Below are 7650 nucleotides of genomic sequence, written 5' to 3'. Positions count from 1 at the left end.
GCACACACGTCCCTCTGAGCATCCTCTACGGCTTCTGCTTTCCTCCCCTGCAAGGCGGGCTGGTAACCACTAGAGGGGAGGAGACAGCCGGCTTTATTGAAACCTTCACCATGGAGCCCCACGGTGGAGAGGCTGTCTGCCAAACGGCTGCCAAGAGAAAGGGGGTAGTATATTACTAAGGTTTGCAAAAATAGGCAAAATAGACTTCTTATAATATGCGAGATATTTGCTTCTAATAAATTAGAACTGACTGCAGAGATGGTTAGAAGGTCAGAGCCTGCTTGCCTGTTAACCCATAGTCCTGAGAATTAGCAAGATGATGTATGAAATCAGAATTAACCCTTATGAAAACAAATGGCTCTCTCCTAAGGCTAGTAGCTAATGCACAGAACATGCTAGGAGAAATAGCCAGGAAGTATGAGGAAAGGAATCAAACATGATCGGGCTGCTGGGCGGAAAGTGAAAACTCAGCGTATAGCTCATTTTCTGAAGTCTTCTACCACCTGACCCTTCTCCCATCACTTTAAAACTCTGCCTTCTATAGCTAAGAGGAGATAGAGAGGGACATGTGCAGGAAAGTAAAATATTGATATTAGTTAACAAAAGGGGTAGAGAGAGAAACTTCATTTCACCTTTCTGAATGTTCCAAACTGCAATATCCTAACACAACTTAAATAAGAAAGTCATCCAGAGTTGATGAAGGATACTGTATACCATTTGAACGCTACTTTTTAATATTTTTAAAATCCAGATTGACCTTTTTAATCTTTTCTTTTCCTTAAAATAAAGAAATATACTTAATATCAGCATTGTTAAAGTGCTATAATGTAGAACTGGAGGCTGTTCTGTGTACTCTCCCGAGTGTAATTGTGCTAAGATCATTCGGTTTCCATTTGGAAAGCCACTGGCAATTACTGGAATACAATGTATCATGCATTTGCTCACAGGATATAAAACGTATATACTAATTCGCAATAAAATGTAACAGCTGTCAGTGCATTTTCTGCTCTGTTACTTCAATAAATTGGAACTCTGACTAGAAAATGGGAATATTGCATTTTTACACACTCTGTAATGTGTTTGCTTTTTTGCAAATACAATTTATTTTTTTCATGACAAAAATTGTGGTTTGTTATTACTGCTAGTGGATAAATATTCCTGTATCAGAATGAATTACATATGGTATCTGTAAAGAAGTAGTAATATTTTCTGCTTTTTATTGTAGCCTGTCTCCAGTAAACAAAATACACTTAACCTACTTCTGTCACATACTGAGTGTGTGTGTGTGGTTTTTTTTCTTTTTTTCATTATAATGTCTGTGTGTAGGGGGTAGGGAGAGGAAATAGGAATTTATTTTTTACCCTACCTTCTCAGGTGACTGGGTTGATCATTAACATTTATTTCCACATACCATCATTCCTTTCAAAGCTTTTTTCCTTTTTCTTTTTTTTTTTTAAAGTTTTCAATCTTTTCTTTCATATAGGGGCTAATCAGGTTTCCTTAGAATATGAAGCAGAGGCTCTGAGTTTTATTTAAAATAAAATGCCTGCACATTTCTGTAATTTTGTTACTTCAGGTCAGACTTTTCACAGATAATTAGCCTTTTACACACTGTGAAATCAACCTGCATTGGTTATTGGCTAGATTCTTTGCTTCTGTTCTTTATTTCCCAGAAGGTTAACGTGCTGAAAATCTAGCTTCCAGCTCCTAGTACTGTCTCTTTGTGTTGCTAATTATCCCGTTGCATAATTATTAATATCAGGAGCAGGAAGAGGAAACAAGAACACCAAATAGTCGTGAACGCTGGTGTTCTGGCAGGAAGCACGTCCTGCATTAATAAAATGTGCCCGTGCCATCACTATCACAGGAGATAGGCGCGTTCCTTGTTAAGGATCATTTATTAACTGAGATCATCTTTTAGTTCGCCTTGGGGTAATGACTAATGTCAATGGCAAATTTCACAGTTGTCTAGAGAAATGAATTAAATTTGTAATAAAAAGCCCTTCGGCTTGTTGTACATGTTCATTTATTGGAGTAGTTGAACTAGGAGGACTGTAAGGCAACCAAGAACATCGGCTTAATTTTCCTTACATATAATAGTGACCTTTAGCTCCATATTGAAAAAGTTACCTATTATGGATGGGTAAATTAAATGAGAAGTTCCTCTAATGCAAAATAAACTAGATGGCTGAGCTAAGTTAAATGGCCTTTGAGCCTATAAGATTCCTCATAGAAAAATCTTCTTCCTTTTTTTAGTATGACTCTTCTATTTAGACCATCATAAAATAAGTTGCTTGACATATAAGCAGGAAAGTAAGGTAATTTAATGTGAAATTTCCTGCAGTGTTACACCTACTTCGATTCCTGTAAGTTTTTGGATGGTTTCATTTTCTGCTCTGGTACAGAGTTTTTGAAAGCGTTGTTTTAACACACTTTTCAGTTCTAAATATACAGTGTGTTTTTTATTTACTTGGCATAGCATGTTGGTGCTGTAATTATTTATGGGGATTTTTGTGTTGCTTTATGTAGTTGAGGAAAAGCATATTTCCCAGGAGGAAGAACAATTACACCACTATCCCTCTTTCTGATTTAGAAAGACTAATTCCAGATTGCTTTTCTGAGAGAGAATTGGACTTGGAAAATGATAATTACTTTTAAAACAAGCACTATGATCAAGTATGATATTCTCATTTTATAGCAGAAAATATAGAAACCAGTCTCCTTAAGCAATCTGTTATCTATATCGTAGTGCACTTGAAACAAATTATCCTAATCGGGGTACCAGCCCAGCTAATGATGGCAAGTGAAAAAAAATGGACATTATTTTCAGCAAGTAAACGCAATTGCAACATGTATGAAAATTGAAATGTGATCTTTCTTTCAAAGAGATCAACTTTCATCCCATTTTTAACTTTAAAATAATGCCTAAATATTTTCACTTTTAAATCACATTAGGAAAACATTTTCACGGATCTACAAAAGCTTCATTTCCTTTTACAAGGGGACCATCCAGACTCAGAAAAATACACATGGACTTCATATTATTGACCTACTAGACGTATTATTAAAGATGAATAAAAAATATCTAAAGGGCCCATGGGATTAAAGACAATAATAAAAACAAGCCATCGGAAATGTCGATTTTAATTGCCCTTCTTTTTAATCATATTTGAAAATGCTTGCTTGGAGTTTGTTTCCTCCAAAATTCCAGGTTTCTGGAGCAAATTTCTTAATGTAAATTATTTTCCCAACTACTTCTCTCCACGCATTCCCTTTTAGCCTAATGTTCGCTGTACGTTATACCAGCTATCGGATCCTGCAGAAGTGGAGGGGGTACCCTAGAGGTGTTTTGTCTCTGCAGCTTGCTGGTTACACTCTGGGGTCTACTCTATACTTATTCATGGCTTAGGAGAGTCTCGGAAATTTGAACTTCTTTTCCCCCTCGTTCATGCAGATGCTCACAGCATTCCTAATAAGGCCAGGAAAGGAGTTCACAATCTCCTTTTAGCCACTCTCTCACCTCAGCCCTTTTCAGCATGTAACCTCATTCTCTGTGGGATTACTTGGTTGAAAACCAATTAGAGAGCAGCTCGCAAGATAAATGCATACAGATTACTCCAGATTGAACACAGTCCATGCCAACTAATCATAGAGTGTATGATGCCCTGAATGGAATAAATATTAAAGAGTCGAGAGGAAATGGAGACACGATACTGAGAAAAGACTCCGAATGCCAAATCAGAGCTAATGTGACTTGCCACCGAGCGTGTCAATGTCCCTTCCACCCCACTCCTTCTCCCTCCTGCTTTTCTTTCTTTGTGGAGAGGTGCCCACGGGCCTCCCAAAGTGTGTTCTCCTCTGCTAATCCTCCCACAAAAGTCTCCACGAGTTTCTGAGGGGTCCCCCATGCCCTTCTTTCGGGGACTGCCAGGTCCTGTCTAATAAGCCAGTCACCCTCCCTGCCTCTTGCAGACAGCCTCATTCTCAAACTGGGAGGGACAGGATCTCAAAGGCCAGTATAGCGCTGAGAATGACTGAGCAGGCCAATCAGTCATTAGTGGCCTGGTTTTCAGCCTGCTGACTGAAGTGAATGCAGGAAAGAAGTGGGAAGAGAAACTTCTAAGATCCTTCAGGCTTTCAGAAGATGGTTTGGAAGCCTCTCTCGAGTGGAAAAAAACTACAACCAGCGTTGACGACGAACATGCCCCTGTTGATTATGACTCTCTGTGGATCCGCACTTAAGACTGCTCTGGTAGCTGGAGGAACAAGGGCGTGTCTCCAATTCCCTTGCTCATCTATCTCAATACAATGCCTCTTTCTTTCTCTCCTCTCTTCCATTTTGTAGAGTATGTGGGTAGCTTGCAAGCTAAAAGCATTAGACCAGTAGCAGCAGCAGCAGTACTCTTTGATCAGATACTCAAATATTCCCTCCCCACTCTTAGGTCTTTCTACCTAATGATTTTTTTTAATATGTATATATATTTTTATGTAGGCCATTTTAAAAGTCTTCATTGAATTTGTTACAATATTGTTTCTATGTTATGTTTTGGATTTTTGTCCGCAAGTCATGTGGAATCTTAGCTCTGTGGTGAGGGATGGAACCCGCATCTCCTGTACTGGGTCACCTGGGGGAAGTTTCTACCTATAAGTTTATATATGAATTGAGTTCTTCTGCTAAAATTAGAGGGGCGGGAACATTCCGGGACTTCACCGAGACTATTAGATCCATGCGCATCTTGTCTCCATTAAAGTGAACCCACCTGTCTTATCATAAGTACTAAGTTGAATGAGATACTCTGTATCATAATTATTTAGTCAGATCCTTCCAAGTGAAGCTGGGTGACAGATACATTGGAGTGTGTGAATAATGGTTATAATAAAGTCACTGATAAGGTCTGCAGGCTTTGGCAGAGGATTGGTGTGTCCAGTTTTAACCTTTTTCTGTCTTCATTCCCTGTCGGTTTCACTAGCTTTTCATGGGATCAAAATCTGTAAGTCTTTTGACAGTTACAAGTTAGAATACTGAAAGTGAGAGGCAAATATAGTCCTACTTTTTTCCAAATACCGTATGAAAGTGACATTCATAAGCGTTTTTTTTTAATTTTTGCTTTATTTTACTTTACAATACTGTGTTGGTTTTGCCATACATTGACATGAATCCACCACGGGTGCACATGCATTCCCAAACATGAACCCCCGTCCCACCTCCCTCCCCATAACATCTCTCTGGGTCATCCCCATGCACCAGCCCCAAGCATCCTGTATCCTGCATTGGACATAGACTGGTGATTTGTTTCTTACATGATAGTTCACATGTTTCAATGCCATTCTCCCAAATCATCCCACCCTCTCCCTCTCCCTCTGAGTCCAAAAGTCCACTCTACACATCTGTGTCTCTTTCACTGTCTCGCATACAGGGTCACCATTGCCATCTTTCTAAATTCCATATATATGTGTTAGCATACTGTATTGGTGTTTTTCTTTCTGGCTTACTTCACTCTGTATAATCGGCTCCAGTTTCATCCATCTCATTAGAACTGATTCAAATGTATTCTTTTTAATGGTAAGTGGAAAGAAAAACAGAGATGTCCTTATAAAGTCACATTTCAGGAGAAAGGAAGCTAGAATGCTTGTGGGTTTTGTTTTTTTTTTCTGTGTACAAAGGGATTACTGATTACTTTTGCTTTCTTCTAATATTTTTCTAGCTTCCATTGATTTTCTGCAGTAAGCATCTTTTGTAAATATTTACAGATAGTACGAGTGGTAAAGAATCTACCTGCCAATGCAGGAGACCAAAGAGATGTGAGTTCAATCCCTGGGTTGGGAGGATCCCTTGGGAGAGGAGATGGCAATCCATTCCAGAATTCTTGTCCGGAGAATCCCATGGACAGAGGAGTCTAGTGGGCTACAGTCCATAGGGTCGCAAAGAATCGGATACAGCTGAAGCGACTGAACATGCAGGAATGCACATAAATGTTTAGGGGAAGGCAGTGATAAGATGTGTTTTAAGTGTGCTGGTTTTGGATGAAAGCAAGGACTGCAAAGTTTAACTGACTTAGGATCATTTACCTGCAAATTCCTCGTACTAATTCCTGTCAGTCTCTAGAATTCATCAATTTTCTGCCTTTGAGTCTTTGTATAGTCTGTTCCCTCAATGGGAAATATTTACATATCTTCAGCTACCCTCATCACCTCTAAGTTTCACATATTTGCGCCTCTGTTAATATGTAACTTCTTCAGAAAGGCTTTTTCCTCACTCAATTGATATGTGGTCATTTCCTTCATAAACTGACACACTGAGTACACGCTGGTATGTTTCCTGGTATAGTGACATTTATCTTCCAGTCCAGATTGTCAGTTCTCCAGAGGTATGATGCCTGCAAATTTGCACACACACCTGATAATTACACAAGGACGATGGCACCCCACTCCAGTACTCTTGCCTGGAAAACCCCATGGATGGAGGACCCTGGCAGGCTGCAGTCCATGGGGTCGCGAAGAGTCGGACATTACTGAGTGACTTCACTTTCACTTTTCACTTTCATGCATTGGAGAAGGAAATGGCAACCCACTCCAGTGTTCCTGCCTGGAGAATCCCAGGGATGGGGGAGCCTGGTGGGCTGCCGTCTATGGGGTCACACAGAGTCGGACACGACGGAAGCGACTTAGCAGCACATGGCAGTTCCTTAAAACTGTTGTCAACTTAATGAATGGTTAAATAAGTTGTGAAATCACAGTCAAACTCCTCATCACTGCTAAACCTCAGTATTGTCATCCTTAGAATTAGGATACTTCCTCCTTTACAGGGCTATTATAAAGGAATAAGTAAGATACTGTTTATAAAGTGCTTAGACAATGGTGGTAGCCAGTATTAAGATTGCTGTATCCTATATTGCTATTTTATGAAATTTGTTTATATATATATAATTATATAAATTTATATTTATATAAATAAAATAGTAGTAATGAAGGGAAGCAGAAGGTTTAGAGGATTTGTGAATAAAATATTTAACAGCTAAAAAAAATGACTATAAATTCTAGGAATAGCTTGTAGCAGCTGGCCCTTCTGTGTGTAATAGGGGAGGAGCAGGCAAATTGGACCACTTCCTTGTTCATTCGTATCCTTTCTCTCCAGCAGTCTGAACCCTGGTTTTAACCATCATCCATTCATGTTCATAAATGTTCAACTCCAGTATACTAGCGTGTGTGTGTGTTAAGTCGTTAAGTTCTGTCCAACTCTTTTGTAACCCCATGGACTGTAGCCGCTAAACTCCTCTGTTCATGGGATTTCCCAGGCAAGAATAGTGCCTGGGAGAAAGTGGGTTGCCATGCCCTCCTCTAGAGGATCTTTCCGTCCTACCGAACCCGCACCTCTTACATCTCCTGCGTTGGCAGGTGGGTTCTTCACCGCTGAGCCACCAGGGAATGTGTCCTTCCTATTGCCTTTGGTCTTACAAATTCTACTCATGTCTAGCACTGGTTCAGAACCATTTTCATCTGTCCTCTTTAGTGGGGTGTGTTCTCCATTTTCAAGGAGCTGGGTGCTCTTGTCATCTTCTCCACAGCATCACGGAAACCATGGATGTGCTTACTCTCTTGCTTGTCTTCCTGGAACGTCATATGATTGGAATCATGCAGTGTACAGCATAG

This window comes from Ovis canadensis, chromosome 3 (assembly GCF_042477335.2).
Source record: "Ovis canadensis isolate MfBH-ARS-UI-01 breed Bighorn chromosome 3, ARS-UI_OviCan_v2, whole genome shotgun sequence".
In the NCBI taxonomy this organism is placed as follows: domain Eukaryota; kingdom Metazoa; phylum Chordata; class Mammalia; order Artiodactyla; family Bovidae; genus Ovis; species Ovis canadensis.
Note: the sequence above shows the minus strand (reverse complement) of the source record.